General features: G+C 33.8%; 1 long non-coding RNA gene across 1 annotated transcript; it reads left to right on the forward strand.

Moving 5' to 3' along the window:
• Positions 1 to 24,149: 24,149 nt before the first annotated feature.
• LOC142241840 (uncharacterized) lies at positions 24,150 to 24,620 on the forward strand. The gene is made up of 2 exons (XR_012723836.1): positions 24,150 to 24,227; positions 24,310 to 24,620. It is a non-coding gene; the product is annotated as an uncharacterized LOC142241840 (long non-coding RNA).
• The last annotated feature ends 1,130 nt before the right edge of the window (positions 24,621 to 25,750 follow it).

A 25,750-nucleotide genomic window follows, 5' to 3' on the forward strand; every position in this document is an offset into this window, starting at 1 on the left:
GTGTTGAAATCTATATATCGTTTATTCCCAGGGGCCTGTGTGCACCACGCATCACTGTTGGGAATTAGAGTTTGAAACTTTTTGTCGAAAAAGTGGACTCGCCAAAGTGTAATCCACTACGTTAGGCACATCTGGCATTATTTTGAGGACCGAACTGTGACCGTAACTTTTTTCCGACCACAGCGATAGCTCGCGCACAGCCGTTGTTACAGCTGACTGTTTGCCAAAATGTCTAAAGGCAATAGATGCAGCATGACATTAAGGGAATTCGTACCTGTCTTGCTGAATGCGCCTGAGATACACAAGCACGCCATAAGCTGAACTTTGTCTAAATTTGTTGGCTGGTGAAATGCCGGCCACCAAACTACAACGCCATATAGCATTATAGGTCTAGCCACTGCCGTGTATGGCCAATTCACAATTTTTGGTTTTAGGTCCCACTTTTTTCCTATTGCCTTTTTGCACGAGTACAGAGCTATCGTTGCTTTTCTCGCCCTTTCTTGCATACTAAGCTTAAAGTTCAGCTTCCTGTCCAAAATAACGCTAAGGTATTTTGCACACTCACCAAAGGGAATTTTAATAACCCCTAAGGATATGGGCTTAACCGTGGGAGTTTTTCGATCTTTGCAGTACATGACTAGTTCTGTCTTTGCTGGATTTACACCAAGACCATTATCTTTCGCCCTTTTCTCAGTCATCCAGAGGGCTCTCTGTATAATAGCTCTGATTGTGGACGGGAATTTTCCCCTGACTGCTAGCGCCACATTATCTGCGTATGCCAACACTTTTATCCTTTCTTTTTCTAGGGAAACCAGAAGGTTGTTTATAGCAACATTCCAAAGAAGAGGCGATAGAACCCCTCCTTGGGGAGTGCCTCTGCTCACATACCTTTGTATTTTTGCTTGTCCTAGTGTGGCTGAAATACTTCACTTCATTAGAAGTTCGTCTAACAGCCTAAGTATACATGGATCAACATTCAGAGTTGTCAGTCCATTTAAAATCGAGCTCGAATGGATGTTGTTGAACGTCCCTTCGATGTCTAGAAACGCCACGATTGTGTATTCTGTGGCAGATAGTGGGCAGTAGCCCTGCCCATCGAGTATGCATGCTGTCGTTTCGAGAGCAAACTTGAATCGACGCTAGTTCTAAGATAAATATCTATCATCCTCTCCAGAGACTTAAGTAGGAATGAGGATAAGCTGATTGGTCGGAAATCCTTCGCACTCGAGTGAGAGACTTTTCCCACTTTAGGTATGAAAACAACTTTTGTTTCCCTCCATTTTCCTGGGATATATGCAAAGTTAATACATCCAATATATATCGCCGACAACCAGGAGATGATTCTGTCAGTCACTGCTTGTAACTCCGCCGGAGTAATTCCATTAGGTCCGGGGGATTTGAGTGGTTCAAAGCTATTTAACGCCCATTTTATTCTAGATTCCGATACAATCTCCTCGATAGGAAACGACCGCTGAGCCCCTGTGGCACCGCCAGAACATGTTTCTACCGTCTGATTTCCAGGAAAATGTGTCCAATAGTACCTACAGCGTCTCCTCACTGGACGTTGTCCAATTGTCCTCCGATGTTTTAGTGAAGCCTGGAGTGGAGTTCGCGGATGCTAGTACCTTCCGTAGTCTGGAAGCCTCGGACGTATTCTCAATACTGCTGCAGTATTCATTTCAAGAGTTATGCTGAGCCTTTCTCAGTTCTCGCTTGTAGCCTCTCAGATTCTTCTTGTAAGCATCCCAATCCTCAGGAGCTCTGGTGGACTTTGCTTTGTTAAAGAGCTACCTGCAGGATTTCCTCATATTACTTAACTCCGTAGACCACCAGGGTGGTCGATTTTTTCCCCTTGGCTTCCCTCTAGGGCATGCAACTTTCAGTGAGATGTTGAAGGTATTACTATACCCTCCACTGTGTGTTCGATATCTTGCACAGTGCTCATATTTGTCTCTGGTATTTTCGGTATCATCATATTGAACGATTCCCCATACCTATTCCAATCAGCTTTCCTAACATATGGCGGAAATATGGTCTTGGTGGTATGAACATCTAATTTGAAACTGATGTAGCGATAATCTGAGAAGCTATGTTCACTTAAAACCTGCCAGTCAGATATCATTTCATTCAGTTCTTGCGAGACCAAGGTGAGGTGTAAAACCTCTTGTCTGTTTTTAGCGACAAATGTTGGCGCATCTCCCTTATTGCATACTACCAAATTAGTACGCAAAATAAACTCTAGGAGTGACTCTCCTCTTGTATTAATGTCATCACTCCCCATATACTATGATGTGCATTTGCATCGCATCCCATAATGAATTTTGTCTTTTGTTAACGGCACATGGAGGCATCTCCCTATCATGTCCCATGTAGACCGAAGATACCCAATATTTGCATTTGGCTAATTCTAAACTTGTAACGACAGTGTCAGCATTGCACATTGAAGGAAGCAGAAACAAGTTGAGCTCGTTTTTAGCAATTATACAAGCTCGATTTACATCATTACCAGTTTACTGCAATAGTTTGAAAACCGGAGTACTTAATTCACATATTTTGTTTCTATAAACATATGGTTCTTGAATAAGAATTATATCTATGTCCCCTTTCATCAGGAGAACTTTTAAGGCAGCACATACAGCCTTACAACGGTGAAGATTTACCTGGAGGATCCGTAGGACCATCGAGATTTTCAACAACCGTCACATCAGCCGTTTCAATCGAGCCATCAAGAATGTTCTCTTCAGAGATCTCGGTGACTCTCGCAATAAGCATAGGTTCAACTTTGGTGAGCTTTGAGGCAGTAGAAACCTCCTCTCGCATACGGTGTCTATCCATGTCTGCATCTTTGGTATCTCCCTCGACTTCGCAAGAGGATCCGCTTATTTCTGATTCAGACGGAGGCTTGCCCATTTCCGAATCCTTCAGCTGATCGTTTTTATATACTTTCATTTGGATATAATGAAAGCCATAACATACAGGGCCCTGAGACTTTGCTAGATGTGGCAAAGACTGAGTGTTCAATATAAACACTGCATGCCGTCTTGGTCCATCCACTTCATCCAAACGGCCAATCTTCCAATCAACTGTTGGAAGATCTTGATTGCATTGTTTCAGTATATTTAAAATAGATTCAGGGTCAGGAGGGTTTGCTGGTATCCACGCATGTGCTCTTGGTTTAGCCGGTATGTCTTTCTTCTCGAATAACTGTAGTGCAGCTCCTTCCAAAACTTCACCAATTAGTATCAGAGCAGCTTTAAAACATTCTATAGACCTCTGGTCATCAAATGCGACTAGCTTAAATCGTCCTTGATACCAACCAGCGTCTTGGTGTCGAGGATCTGGGCCGGAAACTTTTCCAGCACCTGTGAGTAGACGCCAGACAAAGCATTCTCAATTTCCCCCCATTTTTGCTTTGGAACCATACCGTCCAATGCTAGTTTATTAATGATAGCCATCACAAGGCTGTCTTTAGCAACTGAGGCAAACGATCTTTGATCCCTTTTGGAGAATGGCAGCTCATGCGGTGATCGTTCCCTTTTTCCAGCTTCAAGAATTCCTTTGGCCCATTTTAAGGAATCACTTTGTTTAGACGGCAACGTGCTTGGGTCGACTGATCCTAACATAATTTCTTTAGGATATACAAAACATTTCTGCGTTCCTTGAATCTCTTTCGTGAGGGATTACCTCCTTTTGATGTCGTTACCTTAGAAAAAGTCCGACTTGTCAAAGTGTCGCCACCTGTCGACCCGTCTACAGGTCGACTAATTGGGCCTAACTCTTGGTCATTGCCCAAATTTATAATTCCAGTCGATACCCGTACACTGGGCCCTGAAGTTAGCAACCCAGTGGATGAATTTGAAATTCCCTGCATGGTGGCTTAATATCCCACCACACTTGAAATTCGTAGTAGGTACTTGTTACGATGAGTTAGTCCGCTATTAAAAAAAAACACGTCCGTTCCGTTCGACGGTTGACGAATATATCCTAGATTTAAAGCCAGATATGTCGCTAAAAAATGTCTTTATTTTAAAGAAGCCACATCTTTGGCTCGGAATCAATACCAAAATCATTAAGGGAAGGTCAAAGTCTTTTTTGAGTGTGTTGTTTAGATTTCTATACATGGACTATCTGCGATATGTGTATTTAGGACATATAATGTTTATAGTTCATAGTTTAGAAAACGTAATTATCTACTTCGCGATTTTTTGGTTTTTGAAAAGAGCTGAAATACTGAAAAAGATATTGATTTGTTCTCACTTCTGGTGATGCAAAAAATGCATTGAAATTCTCTTACTATTGTCGGCAATAGATATTGCGATGTGTTATAAACGTAAAGATAAAATATTTCATTTGGATCAATCCTGAAAATATATATGCCTGAAGCAAAATGTGTTTGGGGTATATGTTACATAAGCGATTTTTTGAGGGTGTATACTCACTTTATATTAAAATCTTATTGGATGTTAACATTGACTGAAATAAAATTATTAGAATAGTCTATTGGTAAAAAAAATCCAAAAGTTTTTCCATTCTGGTGCGATTCGGATGCTCAAAATGAAACAGGTTCTTATGAGGTTATCTAAGACTGGTTCATGGAGACCTGTCTATGGGTTAGTCCCACTAAACTGTATCGGGACGTGTCCTTTGGAATGGGTCCAAGTCGTATCCTAAAGTGTAAACTTACCTCTTCAATGGCAAACCCATGTTCCGGTCCCATCTATATGTTTTTACCAGAACTGTAACTGGTCTTACCTTAGGTAAGGTTAGGTATAGTGGCAGCCTGGTATTTCATACAACAGTGGTGATTTTCTCTCTTATCACAGAGTGCTGCCCGATTCCCTATACACACACAACCAACAATACTTCTCCCTTTTGCGACCGAAATAGATTCGACAGAATAAATGCAATTGCATTATTTTTTGCACACAGTACTATGGCATAACCTCCGGACAGAAAAGGATATCACGTTTTTGACGCAAACTATTAAGGAAATGGAATACGTTTATGTTTAGTGTCTCCCATTATGCTAAATAAACAATCCGGAAAATTTGTTTTTGTAATAATTTCAAACTTTCTCAGTTGTATGTTTTGTAAAAAAATCCCTGGCTGAAGCGAATTGAAAGTAAGATTTGTGTGATAGAATTTTAATCTTTAATAGAATTCCTATTATTTTGTACTACCGGACAATGATTGTATTTTTTCAGTTTCCTATTAAACTATAAATGGTGCAATCAAAAAATATATTTCAATTGTATAAACTAATTCTTTTCTGTAAATTTTTTGTTTATTTTCTAGCAGAAACTGGGTAAGTACCCAGCAAAAACAGTAATGAAAATGTTATTTGTGGATCCGGAAGTGGATTCTCAAAAATGGACAGAAAAAACTACACTGAAAGAAGAGTTTTCTTTTCTGAAGATTGAAATCTTAGACAAACAAATAGAATTCGGCTTTATTTACTCTTAAACAAAACATACATTAAAGGAGAATTTAGTTTGTCTAAAATTTCGTTCCAGAAGAAAGTATTTTTTCTTTGGGTGTAAATACAGCACTCGACTTTGTCGGCCTAAACGACGCCTACATTTTCAAATTGGATAAAAATTACGGTACGGGAGATCGGTCTATACACGCAGAGAAGGAATATGATCACCCCAAAAATGTTTCAAGAGCAAAATGTTATTTTTGGACGGTGAACATGGAACATTTTTGTCTTTTCTCGGCAAACATATACATGATTGCCGATATCAGATACATACACACAAAAAAATTTCACGAAAATTTTTCCAATTAAAATTTTAATTGAGTTTTAAAAAATATTCAATTAAAAATTTAAGTGATTCAACAATTTTTTTAATTAAAACAAAAATCAATCACAAAAATAATAGTATCAATTAATTTTTTAATTGGATAAATTAACTTTTTAATTGACCTTCAATTAATTTTTTAATTGATACTATCATTTCTGTGATGTCTTCCAATTAAAAATTAATTGGATCAATTAATTTCATGATTGAATCAGAAAAAAATTTTTTTGCGACCCACATGTCCAAATATAAAATTTTGCTGTTGAAACATGTTTGAGATGAGAGTTATAACAAACGTGGACAGATACACACCCTATTTGTGGCACTATAAAACTAAAAATAAAAATTACCGCTTCTAGAAGTCAAATCGGGAAATATACCGAAACATGATCCGATACTCCCCTTTTCCGGCACATTTATGTATGGTCCTAAAATACAATTAGATTGGTTGATATCCAACTTTTTTTGCCCAAAATGCAAAAGCATGATTTGCATGACATGTGATCCCAACCGATGTCACACAGCATGTGCAACAATGTGGTTATTGAGAGGTTAGTTCGGTGAACATATTATTTCAAGTTTGAGGCCGGTCAAATGGCCGCATATGTTAAAGCCTAAGTCTATGCAAATAAGCCTGCTTTAATTGACGCATTGAAAGACAACACTGAGGCATTTATTCGTGCGATACCGGGCGAAATGTTGGAAAGAGTATGCCAAAATTGGTCCTTAGGTTAGGTTAGGTTAAAGTGGCAGCCCGATTAAGATTCAGGCTCACTTAGACTATTCAGTCCATTGTGATACCACATTAACTAAAAGTACCTATTACATATGGGCACTTCTAGTTTTAACCGCTGAACCTTCTCGATTATTTTTCTTTGTTGAAACAACCAGATTGTTCCAAAAACATTAGCAGACTGCTTAAGTTAACGTTTTCCAGATCCGCCTATATATATATATATATGCTCCTAAAAGTTGCTTGCGCTTTACACAAAATGCAGGACACTCACACAAGAGGTGTTTAATTGATTCTTTTTCCTCCGCATCATGACAGCTCATACAATAGTCGTTATACTTCGCGCCAATAGGAGTGATATCTGACGTCTCGAGAACATTAGCATATCTAGTGTGCGGTTTAAGCTGAAATGGGGCCATATTTGCTTGGTGTCGTTACAACCCTTGCAATTCTCCCATCGAACATTTGCCATCATAACAGCCTTCTCAAAATTGGTCCTTTGTTGCGACCATTTGCGAGACCGCTTCATCGGATCTACTTCTACACGCGCTGAAAAAAACATGTTTGGTCATGGTTGCCGCATCCATTTAATGCTTATCTAGAGTATGTAATTGTCAAGAAAACCATGTATTTTGTCTTTGTAAAAATAATTTTCGAGCGGAGAAAAATATATGTTGGCAATAAGCATTTAAATGGTTCTCAAATACCGCAAACATGTTATATTATTTAAATGATAGAATTTGAGACCATTACATGTTCGGGAAAATCATGTACCTGACCATCCATTTCTTTTACTTTTTTGCAGAGAAAAAAGTATTTTTATACCCTCCACAATAGGATGGGGGTATATTAACTTTGCATTCCGTTTGTAACACATCGAAATATTGCTCTAAGACCCCATAAAGTATATATATTCTGGGTCGTGGTGAAATTCTGAGTCGATCTAAGCATGTCCGTCCGTCCGTCTGTTGAAATCACGCTAACTTCCGAACGAAACAAGCTATCGACTTGAAACTTGGCACAAGTAGTTGTTATCGATGTAGGTCGGATGGTATTGAAAATGGGCCATATCGGTCCACTTTTACGTATAGCCCCCATATAAAGGGACCCTCAGATTTGGCTTGTGGAGCCTCTAGCAGAAGCATATTTCATTCGATCCGGCTGAAATTTGGTATATGGTGTTGGTATATGGTCTCTAACAACCATGCAAAAATTGGTCCACATCGGTTCATAATTATATATAGCCCCCATATAAACCGATCCCCAGATTTGGCTTGTGGAGCCTAAAAGAGAAGCAAATTTCATCCGATCCGGCTGAAATTTGGTACATGGTGTTGGTAGATGGTCTCTAACAATCATGCAAAAATTGGTCCACATCGGTCCATAATTATATATAGCCCCCATATAAACCGATCCCCAGATTTGGCTTGTAGAGCCTCTAAGAGAAGCATATTTCATCCGATCCGCCTGAAATTTGGTACATGGTGTTGGTAGATGGTCTCTAACAATCATGCAAAAATTGGTCCACATCGGTCCATAATTATATATAGCCCCCATATAAACCGATCCCCAGATTTGGCTTGTGGAGCCTCTAAGAGAAGCATATTTCATCCGATCCGGCTGAAATTTGGTACATGGTGTTGGTAGATGGTCTCTAACAATCACGCAAAAATTGGTCCACATCGGTCCATAATTATATATAGCCCCCATATAAACCGATCCCCAGATTTGGGTTGCGGAGCCTCAAAGAGAAGCAAATTTCATCCGATCCGCCTGAAATTAGGTACATGATATTGTTATATGGTCTCTAATAACCATGCAAAAATTCGTCCACATCGGTTCATAATTATATATAGCCCCCATATAAGCCGATCCCCAGATTTGGCTTGCGAAGTCTCCAAGAGAAGCAAATTTCATCCAATCCGGTTGTAATTTTGAACATGGTGTTAGTATATGATCTTTAACAATCGTGCCAGAATTGGTCCATATCGGTCCATAATTATATATAGCCCCCATATAAAACGTTCTCCCGATTTGACCTCCGGAGCCTCTTGGAGGAGCAAAATTCATCCGATCCGGTTCAAATTAGGAACGTGGTGTTAGTATATGGTCACTAACAACCATACAACAATTCGTCCAATCACACAAAAATTGGTCCATATCGGTTCATAATCATGGTTGCCACTAGAGCCAAAAATAATCTACCAAAATTTTATTTATATAGAAAATTTTGTCAAAATTTTATTTCTATAGAAAATTTTGTCAAAATTTTATTTCTATAGAAAATTTTGTCAAAATTTTATTTCTAGAGAAAATTTTGTTAAAATGTTATGCGGTTCATAATAAAATTTTCATCATTGTCAAAATTTTAGTTCTATAGAAAATTTTGTTCAAATTTTATTCGGTTCATAATCATGGTTGCCACTCGAGCCAAAAATAATCTACCAAGATTTTATTTCTATAGAATATTTTGTCAAAAGTCTATTCCTATAGAAAATTTTGTTAAAATTTTATTTCTGTAGAAATTTTTGTCAAAAATTTTTTTTTCTATAGAAAATTTTGTCAAAATTTTTATTTCTATAGAAAATTTTATTTCTATAGAAAATTTTGTTAAAATTTTATTTCTGTAGAAAATTTTGTCAAAATTTTATGTCTACTTTGTCAAACTGAATTGTATACGTATTGGATTGATATTTTTTGATTTAATATATACCACGTATGGACTTACATACAAAGTAGAAGATGGTGTTAGGAGGTTTTAAGATACCTTGTCAGTGTTGCAGTGTTTAGAAGAAGTTTCTACGCAATCCATGATGGAGGGTACATAAGCTTCGGCCTGGCCGAACTTACGGCCGTATATACTTGTTCATTTTAAGTCTTCCTCGGATCTTCTGGTGTCGGGTACCAACTCGAACTCAAACAGTTATGTCTTATTTTTTCCTTTTCTAATTGTTGACGGAACCTTCTGCGGGACTTCTCAAATTTACCCATCATTGCTTAATCTGTCGTGGTAGGTTGTTGTATCGTTTCTTCCTGACACGATTAATCCGCCATGAGCCGTCGGGTTCTTCTGCATTTAATGCGCTGAAAACCGGTCATAGCCTATAATAGTGTTAAATTTACGAAGTGCATCCAATCCCAGCTAGGCTTGCCAGATGGCCGGGATTCGCCTTGATTGTCCCGGAATTTCGTCTTCAGGAAGTGTCCCGAATCTTTCACAACATTTGTCAAACATCCCGGAATTTCAATTATTCAAGGCGTATGTTTTAATTTTTCTCCATTTCTTAGAAAAGGAAACGATTTGAAATTAAACCGCTTTCACAAATATTTTTGGTTTTGTATTTTCATACTTTTTAAATGTACATTTATTTGTACTATTTCATTCGATCTCATTACTATGAGAAACAAATCACATCACTGTCTTTGGAATTATCAGCTGTCACTTGAGAAGTAAATTTAAAAAAATAAACGCAAATAACTAATTTTTTTCAAATTCTCGTTTCTCTGCGAAATGCATTTTTACAAATCATAAGTCAATTCTGTACGTCCTGCCACCATTTCGATTTTATCCCTATCACTACCATAGACTCTTTCGTGACACTATAATAATCCCCAACTCTGATGCGAAATATACCCAAACCCTGTCCATGGCGATATCCATATTACCAGTATCGAATGTCACTACAAAAGGAGCAGCGATTGTCATTTCAGAGCTTAAGTTTATTTGTCAAAACAAACAAACCTAAATATAAGTTTAGGTTGCCGTTTTGATATAAAATCATCGCAGCCATCTTGGGAGAAAGTTTGAGAGGCTCCACCATATTTAGGAATTCCAAAGTCTGCAGAAAATTGCTCCGTTCGAGAACCCGATAATTTTTGATAATTATAACAAATTTTTACTGAAAGTCGTTCGTTTACACAAAAAACCAGCAAAAGAGAGCCGTAAATAGGATGCCGTTTGCGTACTTTTCAGCAAATTTAAGCAAAGAGAGTAAAATACACCCTTACTCTCTGGCTAGTTTTTACTGGATATTTTTTACAGGAAAAGTTCCCAGAACAGACCTAATAACGACTATGCCATGGCGTTTATGCAATTTTACCAAGTGATACAATATGGACAACTATTTTCGAAAACTGTGACTGTTTGGGATTGTCCCGATAAATCCCGGAATGTACGGCGCAATGTCCCGGATTTCGACAACCATCATCTGGCAACCCTAATCCCAGCCATATGTCCTCATTAAATTCACCATCCACAGGAGAACGCACGTAGTAGCGACGTTTCCCAACTTCACTTTATGAGTTGTCGTCTGGCTCACGCTTATTGTTGAAGCGTCAAAATGGCCTCCAACCCTTCACTCTGGCATTTAATGTTTCTATTAATTTTTGGAGGTGGGACCTTTTTATCCGTCTTGCATATAAAATGTCGTGGCTTCAATTCCTGCTCCGACCGAACACAATTTTTTTACATGTATTTTAAATATATTCCAAAAATGCTCGGAAGATTCCGGAAAGATGATCGACATTACATATTACTATATTGAATTTTTACTATGAAACTTCAAAATGTGGGTTATTATGCTTGATATAAACGAAATGGACTGACTTTTTTGTATCGAATCCTAAAGTTATGTATGTTAACGATAACAATTCAAAAGCACACTATATTTAAATCCCAAAAATAATTTTATAACCCACGCATAAACTTATTTAGCAGTGGACTATTTTTTACTAGCATTTAACACCATTTTGATTGCATTCAAAATTTATCGTATTTAGAAACACAAACGAATATGAATTTTTATTCATTTAGTATTTACCTTTAAGGCCGGTATTAAGTTGGCATTGTCGCGCTAAAAGTTTTGATTATCTTGCTGTGATTTCCATCTATATTTCTGTCTCTACACTGTTAGAAAAATATGTGTTTCATATGTTCCGATATGAACAAAATGTGTTTCGGGCACAATTTTTAAACACAATATATTTAAGTGCAAACATGTAATGTTCCTAAACTAACACTAAATGTTTGGGACATATATGTTAATATGTTAGAATATATTATGTTTGGGGCATGAATGTTTCATAAAAATCATAGGTGTGAATGCAAACATATATAAATTTACAAATTTCGACTAAACATACATATGTTGTGATATTTTATTCAAAGCGACAGAGAGAGTATAGAGAAAGAAATAGAGATGGAAACCGGGAGGTTTTACGAAAGATATCAACATAACACAGCGAGAGAATCAAAAGAGAGCAATTTCTGTAAAACCGCTTGTATGTTTTTTTGGAAAATTGTTTTATGATAAGGCCAATTTGATATGCTTAAGTCTAAATATTATTTAATTTGATTATAAGAATGAGTATTCGGAGTAAAAAGAATAGACATTCGGAACCAAGGGAACAGACATTTGGCAAAAAAAAAAAACAGCATGTTTTTCGCCTTAGGAGCACCATTTTATGTATGCGTGGACATGTGTTTTGTTTATCATTTTGGCATAATGGGCACAATTTTTTTCTTGGTTGGCCTAACTATGTTAAATTTATGTACACGCTCACAAAAAATCGCTTCTGTAACATATACTCCCAAACATATTTTGCTTCAAGCATATACATTTTTGGCTATTGCCCAAACATTTATATGTTTGATCTCTTCCAATATATAATATGTTTGAAAGCATATTGGTCTAAACAATATATGTTTGGGTAGTCAATTTCCAAACATTTTGTATTTTTGCATCCAAATTCAATAATGTCGTCTTCCAAAAACAATATGTTATTATGTGAACATATAATATGTTTGGAAGCATTTTGCACCCAAAAATATTATATGCTTAAAAAAATTCTCCCAAACAATATTGTGCTCAAAATTTTATTTATTTATTTATATATTTACAATCATAATGAATTATGAAAATAATCAGATAATATAGGTGCTAACAACATAGGTTTTCGACCTGAATGCTCAAATTTTTGTTTCTGCCCAATTGTATATTCCCCCACATCTTTCTCACTTCCACGAGATTTTTTAGTTCTTAGCACCTTTTTCTGTAATACAAACATTGTAGAAGAAATTATTCAATTGTATGTTTTTTTTATTTTAATTTTACCTTTTGCCGGACGGGGATTCGAACAGCGGACCACACAGTTTGTAAGGATCAAAGAAGTAGCTGATCAATTGCCCAAGGATAAATAAAATGTTAATTTTGTAATAACAAGCAACAACCACCAACTTAATTCAATATCGCTCCCTGTTAAATAGCGCTCCAAGCTACTAAACACATATATGTTTGTAGGCTATTTCTAAATTAATATATGTTTGCATCCAAGCATATTATATTTACAAACATTTTATGTCCCAAACATAATATGTTCTAACATATTAACATATATGTCCCAAACATGTTATGCTAGTTTATGAACATTATATGCTTGCACTCAAAAATATTGTGTTTAAAAATTTGTGTTCCAAACATATAATGTTTATAGCCAAACATATGAAAAGCAGTCTTTTTCATCCGTGTATATATTATAAAATTATTTATGTATGTTTAACAATACTCTACTCCACGTTCTTCTTTTGCTAGAGTTTTGGAATTCCTTCCAAAATTTCAAACTTTTATGCCAAAAACAGTTTTTGTTACAAATTTGTTATTTTTGCAATAAATCCAATAGCTCAGTCCATTTCGTTTATATCAAGCACTGTTTCTGACTGTAAATCTTTAATAACCCACATTTCGAAGTTTCATTATAAAAATTTTATATAGTATAAATATAAATGTGTAAATTAAAAAAATGGTGTTCGGTCGGAGCAGGGATTGAACCCACGACCCTTTGCATGCAAGGCAGACATGATAACCATTGCTCCACGTGGCCAATAAATGTATGTTTCTGTTAAATAATGTTATGTTTGCATGGGCTCGTGGGCGCTATATTAATGTATCTTACAAAGATAATTGTCTCCTGGTGACTATAACAGCTACGTAGCCATCCAGGTGAAAGGTAAAATTGAAAAAATTTATAAAATTGGATAATTTCTTCGACATTATTTGTATCACAGAAACAGGTGCCATGAATTAAAAAATTTCGTGGTAGTGAAAATTATGTGAGGGAATGAACACAATCTTCTTTGGGGAAAATTCTTCCAAGTATATAATATTTTTGGGCTCAAAATGCTTCGACACATATAATATTTTTAAAACAAACATATTAATGTTTGAGCAGTATCCAATAATATATGTGCTTCCTGCAAAATATGTTTGGAACATATGTTAGAGAAGCGATTTTTTGAGGGTGTATACTCTCTCAGGCTCTCTGAATAGAATATCACATATTATGTTTATGAAACATTGTTGGGACATCAATACAATACACAATATATTCTAACATATTACCATATGTGTCGCAAACAGTTTATACAGCTAATTTGAATTTTTGAAGTCCTTTTATGTGAAAGTATACTATCTTGGCAAAATACATCGAAAGTGTGTATCGTAAATATTTGCAAACATTCAGAAATGTACCCCATCAAAAAGATCGCCTTTGTAACATATTAACATATATGTCCCAAACATATTATACTATTTCATGAACATTATATAAGTTCCAAACATATAATTTGTACACCGAAACATATTAAAAACAGTCTTTATCGTCCGTGTAAACATGAGATATCACAAATGTGAAATATGAAATTTAAAATTTAAACTAATTGTATTTTCAAATTCTTTCATGATGCCTAATCCAAATTGAATCCAGAGAGTTTTGGCAAAATGTTGTCGAACATATCCACCCTCACATAGTGTAATGAAGCATTTTCACAAAATCTCGATAAAATTACTTGCAGCGATAAAAAGTAAAAGTTTACCGGTGGGACATTCCTTCGTGGGTTTCAACATAATGTCAACTATGTAACATACGAATATAAGTTAGACACCATTCTTAAATCGTTATACGTAACTCATCTATAGACAAAGGAATCGAATAGATTTTATTCGCAAGCAATGTACACTGAAAAAAAAGCATGCCCGGTTCCAAAGATTTTGTCTTTACTTTAGCCAAAGACGCGGAGAATACAAGTAAGGATAATTTTAAGACACAATTCGCTTTTAAATTGGGGTTTTGTGTACTTGTTTCAGGAAGCAAATTTTAATTTTTCGCCTTTTCAGCTTTTTTTCGTCGTATGCTATTAAAGTCCTTTAAAAACGAGTTAACGACAACTTTATTTTCCTAATTAAGACTCGACTTTCAGTAGAAATTATACTATGTTTCAAGTAAAAAACGTCTTTAAAATAAAGTGTTGAAAAACATGTCCTATATTTGAACGACTTTTTGCTTTGTAGTCAAGATGCAAAAAGACAACAAATTTAAAGACAATTTCATTAAATTTAAAGAATTTTTTTTTATTAAAGTCAAATTGATCTTAGCCCTAACATTTTTTCTTTCATGTTATGATACCCATTTTTAAGTGAAATCACTTAATTATAAGGACAATACGACTTCAGTGAAAAGTTTATCGACTTTTGGACAAGGAAAAAAACTTTATATTAGAGAAATGCGTCTTCTATGCTAAGCAAAATTTATATTCGTATTTGAAAGACATGAAATCTTTGACCTCACGTCATTTTTTTCAGTGTATGGAAGACACATTTGCGATATAGGATGGGAGTTTTTAAGTAAAACAAACTTTATCAATTATGCAAATTACAAATTTAACACCTTTGTCAAACACACAAGTTACCTGATACTGACAAGTTACTCGATCGTGAGTGGAGTGTACCATGGCTACGCTTCTTCCTTATTATTATGTGCATGCTAAAAGTACATCGGTGTATCTCATACCATGCACCGCCATCTCAAGTAAAATTAAAATTCAATTACAGATTCTTAATGGCCACTCATGTGCTTTTAGTACATCAAGGCGGATCGAAAAACTTTTTTAAAGCCCAGGACCAAAAATGGAGTGTGCTTCTCCAAGGGATAAAACCTGGGCACAAAGTTTGATAACTTTAGTATAATAATAAACTAATGGTGCAACTAAATTGATTGCCAAATATGAAGGATGCCCTAAGTGATTTAAAATGCAGCCAGATGTACATACATAACGCGATCATTGGTAAAATTTCCATTGAAGTATTACTATTATATCTAGATAATATTTATGTTAATAATTATATTGTTTAACCCTTTCACTATCGATGTCCACTTAGAAGGACATTCGAAAAAGACACCAAATTCTATTTTCCCACTTAGATTCGATATATTTCTCGATGTTATTTTAAAGTAGAGGCTTTAATCTAAATAACCTATATATTTCCCATATTGGTGAGCACTAAAATATATTTTTACAAACTTCTTTAACAATAAACGAAAAATACGAAAATTTGAGACAATTTGTCTACTGTATGTTTCTAGTAAGTGGACATTTATACGAAAACTATAGCTGATACTTTTTCGGGTTCTTTTTTGTATTTTTTCTCACACTTTGAAGGATATTATAGGCTAATTTTTTTTTTGTTTTTTTTCTACAATCATACTATGCTTATATTAACTACAACTGTCTCTTTATACAGTAGTGACTAACCAGTAGTTTAGTTAAGGAATTTTGTAATGTTAATTAATTAATGATTCATAAATTAAAAGCAAAATTTAACTGGTTGTAAAGCGAGTAATAAGGTCATGCGGCTTAAATCTTTGTAATCTTCTTCTCATGTTGCCGATTTGAGAAAGTTCTGCTGCTCCCATGTTTACATGTTGTTGCAGTCTTTCATTATGCCTCTTTGCGAGGTTTACTATTTCTTCCTTTACGGTTTTTACTTGCAGGTCCCGATGCAGATCGCTATTCCTAATATACCATGGCGCGTTTACCGCGTTTCGTAGAACTTTGTTTTGGAAGCGTTGTATTTTCTCAATATGGGTAGCTTTTGCACATCCCCAGAGTTGTATGCCATATAACCAGACAGGCTTTAGTACTTGGTTATAAATCATAAGTTTGTTGTCAAGAGATAGGATGGAATTGCGTCCAAGTAGCCATTGGAGTTCTCGGTATTTTGCCTTCAATTCTACTTGTTTTTGTCGATATGTTCATGCCACTTGAGTTTGGAATCTAATGTAATCCCGAGATATTTTGCTGAATGCGAATGAGGAATCTGGTTTCCATTTATGAATAGAGGATTGTATGTTATTTGATTTAGAGCGAAATCTATGTGAATTGATTTGTTACTGTTTAATTTTAGATCCCAATCTGTCGTCCACTTATATAAGCTATTCAATGTTAATTGCAAGTTTTGTTTGGTTTCTACAGTGTTTAAACCAGTCTACATGATGACCGTATCATCCGCAAAGGTACCTATGAAACAGTTTTCACTCGTCGGAACGTCGTGGGTATACAAAAGGTATAACGTGGGGCCCAGAATGCTTCCTTGTGGAACACCAGATGTGATTTGATGTAACTCACTATATGAATTTTCGTAACGAACTCTAAAGTATCGATCTAAAGTACGATTGAAGAATATAACAAAATTTAATTCATGATGGATGTTATGTTTGCTACACTTCTGTATGGTAAGTTTCTCAGAATTTCTCCGCTAATAAGGTCGAATCCTGGTGATTTTTTGTTTTCGATTTTATTTATAGCATCCCATACTTCCTTAAAAGTAAATCTTTCCAGGGACATTAGACTGTTGTTTTGAAGAGGATACGTTGGAGTCGTATAATCAGCGCCATTCGATTGTGAATTAGAAAAAGTTGTTTTAAGATGTTCGGCAAAGTGTTGGACTTTCTCAGAGTTACTTTTTAACCATATTCCGTTACTATTGCGCAGTGGAGCTTTCTGATCAATTGGTCTGTTAGTTTGTTGTTTGGTAGTTTTCCAAAGAGAATAGTTAGTTTTACTATCATAGGTAAGATTGGATATAGTTTTATAAAAACATTCTTCATTATATTTTTTAATTATTCTGTTTAATTTCTTCGACGCATTGTTGAAAATTCTCTTGTCTGCTGGAGAACGTGATATTTGCCACCTTTTGCGGAGTTTCCGTTTGGATTTTATTAGATTTATTATGTAGGAGGGATAAGTTCGTGTATTTGTTTGGAAGTTTGATGGTGGAGTACTTTTCCAAGCAGCTTGTTGGATGTTATTAGAAAATTTGAGCATTTCATCTTCGATTTCATCGATGTTTGTAATTTCAGAAATCATTGCCGAATTTCTAACTAAAAATTTGAAGTAATTCCAGTCTGTTTTCTTGTTTGTCAGGGGGAGATTGTAGTTTTGGTTTATGTTTGCACTTTTGTAAGTTAAATATATTGGTGTATGATCGGAGCTGAGCTCATAACCATCTTCTATTGCTAATTTGAAGAAGGCAATCTTTCTAGTAATAAAAAAGTCAATTAAATCAGGACATTTTAAAGCATCAGTTGGCCAGTATGTCGGGTTACCGGTGGAAATTGATTTGCATCCTGTTTGCTTGAGAGCTCTTAACAATTCTTTACCTTTGGGAGTCGTTAGTCTGGATCCCCAGTGTGTGTTTTGTTTGCATTAAAATCACCGCCCATTATAAAACGATATTTGTGTTTCTCAATTATTTCCCTGTATCTTTCACACTTTATATTGTGTCTAGGTGGACTATAAACAGATGTTACTGATATTTATAGGCTAAATAACGCATTTTTTCGTAAGGCCATTTGGTCACAAATCAAGAATCCAGTTTCCAGAACAAGCGCATATAGCTCTTGAAGTAATTGAGGTAGGATCTCAAAATGACAATTTGTGATTTACATGCTGTTAGTACTAGTAAAAACAGAAAAAATTAAAATTTTTAACATTAGGTCTATTTCGTAGTGAAAGGGTTAAGGTTTCTTGTTATAAAAATGAATTTACACTGATCTCCTCTTGTCTACACGGACAAAAAAGACTTTTTCATATGTTTGGGTGTAAAAATTATATGTTTGCAACTCAAATTTGTTAACACAATATTTTTAAGTGCAAGCATATAATGTTCATAAAGTAGCATAACATGTTTGGGACATTTATGTTAATATGTTAGAACATATTATGTTTGGAACATAAAATGTTTGTAAATAAAATATGCTTGGTTGCAAACATATATTAATTTAGAAATATCCTATAAACGTATATGTGTTTCGAAAGGGGGAGAGTATGCTGCAAGTAAAATAATGGAAGTAACAAATTGGCGACTTAAAAATATATATACACAAAGAAAATTTCATTAAAATTTTTTTCTACCAGTGTATGCCTAAGTTGAAACATAATGTGTTTTAACAATACAAACAATATTTTGTGTGGACCAATCCTGAAAATAAATAAATAAATTTTGTTAATATTTTTTATTAGTGTAACATTTGGTATTATTAATTTCTATACATTTCAATCTACGCAGGTTGCTCAACAACCCCCTTCATTGGTCCAAATGCTCTATTTCCCATACCCTTCAACCTAGTGCAAAAGAGCTCTTGTGCCAAGTTTCAATTTTATTTAACAGTCTTAAGACTGTAGGAACAGACCAATATTTAATGCGTTACAAATCGAATGCTAAATTTTTCTTCCCACATACTAAAATGTTTATAGTTTACCCTACGTATTTAGTGGCATTAGGAGGAGCAAAGTTGTTTCTACATTCTCTATATTTCAATAATCTCTTTTTTAATTAATTTACTTATTTGTGAGGACATTTTTGGAAGTGCTTTTAAAGTTGTGGCATAGAACACCATCCAAATTTTTTGCTGGGAAAAAAGTGAAACTACTTTTAGTTGTTTTTTTTTTATTAATTAATTGTCTAGTTATGTTCACATCGGAGTTTTTTTTTTCATTTTTATAAAATAAAACATTAATTGAACCTATAACTTCTGTCTATTAATTTGTTGTTGGATGGGCTATAACCCCCCCCTAGGAAAATTGTCTAGCTACGCTAATGGTAAGTGCAGCAAATGTGGTATACCCATTGGTTTTTCGAAAGCCAAATGTTTGTTGTTTTTTTTTGTCCGACGAGACTAAGCTTTTATCACATTCATTTTACTAGTGTTAGAAATATAAGAAAACCATAATTTCAGATGTATGTGCGAATTTATTAAAAACTCATTAAGCACTAATTCATAAAATGTGCAAGTATTGAGGTACACCATAATGTTTATTTTTTTTTTTATTAAAAAACACTAGGTCACAAATAACAAAATTTTCTCTGTGATTTGTTTCTAGCATACTTTTTGACCTACTAAACACGAAAATGAGTTTTAAAAAAATTTCTGTCGATTGGTTTTCGAGATACAAATTTTTGAACTTTTTTTTTAATTTTTAGAGGTACACTTGCAATTTTGAGCATATCTTTCATCTTATTTGGCCTATTGGATCCTAGTGCTACTCAAATTAAAGAAAATTGAGCCGTATATAACTCATTCTCAGAAAATTTTCAAATCGATGTTGGATGTTGGCGGCTTAAAAAAGTTAAAAAAGTAGGTCAAAATCAATGAGAAAAATTATGCTAGAACCAATTCACAAAACGACTGTTGGCTAGTGAAATAAATGCAACATATATATCGTAATTGCATACATTTTATTCTTATTTAGTATTCAGTTAGTCAGTTATTTACATCCGAAAATTAAGAAATTTAAAATAAATTTAAATGATTAAGAACTAAAAAAAAAAACATTCGAGCACAGGTAAATGTGAATTTTTTTTTCAACTGACACAAAGAAAGAGTTGAAAAAAGCAAACTGATCTTTGATTGCCACAATCATTTTCTGACAGCCACAATCTATTCAGCTTGGTTTAGTTATTTATATAGAGAAAAAAGCAACTATACCACATTACCAGCCTGTACCACATTTGCTGCACTTACTCTACCCCAAAAATCGAAAATTGTGAAAACTCCCTATCAAATCCCCCCATGTCCCCAAATGAAAATTTCGTCACTATCAAAGATAAAAATCCCCAATTTGGGTAAAATAGCCCAATATTGACAACACTAGGACCAACCACGGTAAACACACATTTTTCGGCGAAAAAGGTTTTCGTTAATGAATATAATTACCTTCTAGTTCATCCATATCATTTTTATGTACGAATTGTTTGCTTCCAAATAGATCTGAACTACCTGTCATCGATGTAATCGATATGTTTGCGCGTGGGTTTTTTTTTTTGTTGGAATCGCGTTGTTATGGTATACGGAGAGATTGTTAAAAAATAATATACACTGAAAAAACAGTGAACCCACCAGGAAGAAAAATTTCGTTTAATTTTAGAAAATATTGAATATTTGTAGAAAATTTTAACTAAACAGTATAACAAACGCTGGCATCACGCCGATGTCATAAAAATAAGTAAATATTTTTCGACAAATTCAAGAAAATTTTTTAGACATAATTAAGTTTTTCCACTTGTTAAAGAAAATTTTGTAGTTTGAAGGAAAAAATTGGAGTTCAAAATTGCAAGAATGTCTTTAGTGACATATGAAGTTCATGATGAACGCATTTGTTATAAAATTTACAAATTTAAAGAAATATTGAACTATTTTGTGGAAGACACGAATTTAGTTAATCTTTATCCTTCATTTGTGTATATTTTTTTCCTTGGTTTTAGTTAATTTAACTAACGTACACAAAAAATTATTAGAGTATAGGAAACTTTCTCCAAACATAATAATTCTATGAACTAAACGAAAGTTAAATTAGCTTTTGTGAAATAGAGAGTTCACTTGTTTTGAGTGTACTAAAATAATATAATAAATATCAAATAAAATGTATAAAATATTTGTTATTTTAAATTATTGAGAAAATTGTTCGTTTTTTGAAAATTATTAAACATAAACAACAAACAATAAATCCCAGAAAAAGTGACCACTTCTTTAAGTTAAAATTAACTCAGTGTGAAGGAAGTTGAACTTTGTATAGCGCCAAAGACATTTTTATTTGTTTGAACGATGTGATTTTCGTAGAAACTAGGTAGAATGCATTCCATATATTAGGTAACATTTTCCTATATTTATGTACCCTTATACTACAGAATCAAAAAATTTGAATTGAATTCATATATGGAATGATTTTATTGAACTTTTTTCATTCATTGGGACAAATCTTACATATTTTTTCGGCGAAAAAAGTTTTCTTTAACGAATATAATTACCTTCTAGTTCACCCATATCATTTTTTATGTACGAATTGTTTGCTTCAAAATAGATCTGAACTTCGGCGATCACCTTTCCATTCGAAAGAAGCGAATATCTAGAGAATGCGGTGGATACGGAAGCAATGCAAAGCCGACTTAATCGTTTCCAATGACATGTGGAACATAGATTTTTCGGGTTCTTTTTTTCTCACACTTCGAAAGAAATAATAGGCCAAATAGCGCTTATTTTCGTAAGGATATTTGGTCACAATTCAAGAATCAAGTTTTCAGAATAAACTCATATAGCTCTTGAACTAATTCCCAGCAAAAAAATTTGGAAGTTCTTCCAAAGGCACAACTTTAAAAGCACTTCCAGAAGATGTACTCCCAATGATGTTCTTTATTTTAACTACACAGGAAGTTCTTTTCATTCAATTATTTATAACATGCCTTTTTCATATTTTTAACCATAGCTTAGGCACCAATGTTTTTCTACATTATCTGCCTCTATTTACAAATGTAAATATTTTGTTTCCTTTGTTATTTTTAACTTCATAACCGCTTTTTTATGTTTGTTTTGCATTCTGATATCCGCTACAGAAAAAATATTGTTGTTTTTGAACATTTTCTGTTCGACATTATTGAAATCGGTTAAGAGTTAGATATAGCTCCCATATATATCTTTCGCCCGATATACACCCACAGACGGCAAGGTTTTGCTCCGATCTACGTGCAATTTTGCACAGGGAGTAGAATTAATATTCTTACTATGCATACCAAATTTGGTTGAAATCGGTTCAGATTTACACAGAAAAAAAAGTGTCTTGTAAATTTAAGGACCATTTTGACTTCCACATAGTTCAACAAATTTACTGTAATATAGTTCATTTTTCGTAACCACAACGAAAATTAACTTAGCTAAAGCAAAACTTATAAAAATTCAGTAAATGTTTTTTAGTTCACTAACTACGAAATGGGAAGGATTTTTCCTTAAATAAATTTCCAACACAGTAGTTAATGCATCGTTGATTCTATTATAAAAATACATGGGCAATATAAAAATCTTACTACGAAATGTGGACAATTTACTAAGACAAAATTTTGTATGGAAAAAAATTTTTTTAGTAAAAATTAACTTAACGACATTACCGATTCGTACGATGACTACCTACAGATTATTTCCCTTTTTATTATATGTTGGAGTGTTTTTACTCACATTGAAAATTTTAGTTAAAATAGAATAAAAATTATTTAATATAATCCTTGACAGGTGTATATAATTTTTATAGATTCCTCATATATTTGGTATATATTTTACCTTAACTTATAGATAGAATTCCTACTAATCAATAAACGTGCTACTGGAAAATGTGAGTGCATCATGCGAGGGAGTTTTTAGAGACATTTTGTGTATATCTCGTATGATTGTTTGTGTTTGTTATTGCGTCATTTATGCTGTTGTTGGTTGTTTTGATTCTAGAGACAATGGAATGTTCCTTGTGTGTTGTTGGTACCTTTTGTGGTGAGAGTTGTTTTTTTGCAATAGCAAGATCAGAAAGGGATCGTGTGTGTGTGTGGAGTTGTTTTTCTTTACGGCAGGTATGTATCCCTTATGACTATTTGTGTCTTTGAGTTTTATTGATGCATTCAGTTATGTTGATGCATTTATGAAGTGCACACGTGGATTTAATTTTGCAAAATTGTACGTGCGGTATTGGTGTTTATTAATGAAAATACATTTATTTCGAAACATTTTAGAAACTGAGAAGTGAATGATGTGATGTTAGATTAATCAAAAACGCTTTTTATTGATAAAAAACAAATAACAGATTAAGGAACTGTATATTTCTGTTAATATGTTAGTTTAAAATTAGTGCGGATTTTAAATTGATTTACACAAAAAATATACAACATGAGTGGTAATAGGATGATTTATATTTATTCTACATCTGGATCACAGGTTGAGAAGCAACCATTTTTTTGAATCTATATTTTTTATGTTACAGCAATTCCTACAGGTGAGTACTAAGTTCGAGTTTAGCCGCTAAAATTAAAAATAAATCACTAAGCAAAGTGTAAAATTATACGTCTTCGATACAAATTTAAATATAACTTGATGGAGAATAGCCCAAATCAAGTTTTTTATACAGATTATTTTTTATAATGGATTATTAAAGAAAACTTATCATGGAAATTGCAATTTTAGCCGCTAAACTCGAACTTAATATCCACCTTAAATACTAAATGCTATACTGACAAGTGGAAATTATGTCTAATTTTATAATATTTTTAATTTCAAATATATTCTGAGAATAATTTCAATAACGTCCCATTTGTCCATGGATATGATTCCAATAATGTACCTACTGGATGGATTTTTCAATGTGGTAAGTTTTTCTATAAACGGTATTTTGTCCGTTTTTAATAAAACCAAAATTTCAATTTATTAAAAATTATTTTTTTCACTTGCAGGTAGACAGGTCTAGTAATGGTAATTTTTTGAATATTCTTACTGTTTAATACTAATTAAGCTGATATCCTTATTGACTCTAGGAAATACTCTTGAAAACCGTAAGTTAGAGATCAATATGAACGATAGAATTAATTAATTAATAATATTTTTCTTATATTTTGTATAACTTTGCAATTTCAGATGCTTATAAGCCAAATCCGCCCAACAAAAGTTAGCCAAAATCGATGAAATTGGACAATTCAATTGAATATAGCAACTTATGCCACATATATCTTTCATATGGATAGAAAACATGGAAATTTAAATTAATTAGTTTAGTCCTAATAACATAGAATATTACTCTTTTGAAGAAGCAATTACTAACTACCGACAAGTAAATGCGTCCAACGTACTAATAAAAATATTTCCTTTATTGTATATCATAAGCCATAGTTTTGTGTAATATAATAATAATTCTTTGAAATAAAATACTGGTGGTTATAGAAAATTGACTTGGTTTGTACGAAAAATTTCTTAGTTGTATACAGGCTTTTTGTACTTTTGATTCCTCAATTTCTCTACTTTTTTGAAAATTATACCGACAAACAGTTTATTTCAAACCAATTTCTTAATACAGGTTTCCCAAAAAATTGTTAATTTTTCCGGATAGCAGGAATATTTTGAATGAGTTTAACTATATTCTTCCCACAGCATAGTAATAATGAACTAAAATACGATGTAATACATGAACTAATTTATAAGAAAATCATGAACTTATCTAGATGAAAAAAATCTTTGGCGCCAAATCATGGTCATTCTTACTATGGGTTAGTTCATTTTTCATAAAAAATAGTAAACTTTTTTTTCGGTGTAGATATAGCTCCCACATATATATCTTTCGCCCGATTTATACAGATATGGCCACAGAAGCTTAATTTTTATTCCGATTTATGTGAAATTTTGCACAGGGTGTAGACCTAACATTCTTACTATGCGGGCCAAATTTGGTTTAAATCGGTTCAGATTTAGCTATAACTCCCATGTATATCTTTAGTCTGATGTATACACATATGACCACAGAGGCCAAATTTTACTCCGATTTATATGAGAATGAAGTGGGGGAATATCATATGGAAAACGACGGTGAACTATCTGAATTAAACGGGTAGCATTTTTTGGTTAGTAAAAACGGATTTAAATTGGATAAAAATCCTCAATGGAGCGAAAACATTAAATTTTTCGTGAATCTTGTTTTAACGGCTCTAAACCAATTACAAAAAAACAAATTGAGCATTGTAGACACATTATCGGTGAACCTATACAATCGTTGGCTATTTCTTTTATGCCAGATGAAGGTGATAGAGGATATTCAAAAGTAAAAACCGCTTGCTATATGTGCTACCATGGTGAGAAAAAAAGGAAGCGTCCTTCAAGGTAAAAATGTGGGCAATGTAAACAACCAGTCTGTGTGGAGCACAGCTGGGTGCAAACCAAATGCTACAGTTGCCCAAAATATATATATTTTAAGTTTGTATTTCCTCTTCTTTTATTTGTATTATTTTCGTATGAAATAATTCAAAACAAATCAACTAAAAGTATCTTCATCCACAATATTTACATTTGTAAATAGTGGCAGATTTTG

This window comes from Haematobia irritans, chromosome 5 (genome assembly GCF_050003625.1).
Source record: "Haematobia irritans isolate KBUSLIRL chromosome 5, ASM5000362v1, whole genome shotgun sequence".
NCBI lineage: Eukaryota > Metazoa > Arthropoda > Insecta > Diptera > Muscidae > Haematobia > Haematobia irritans.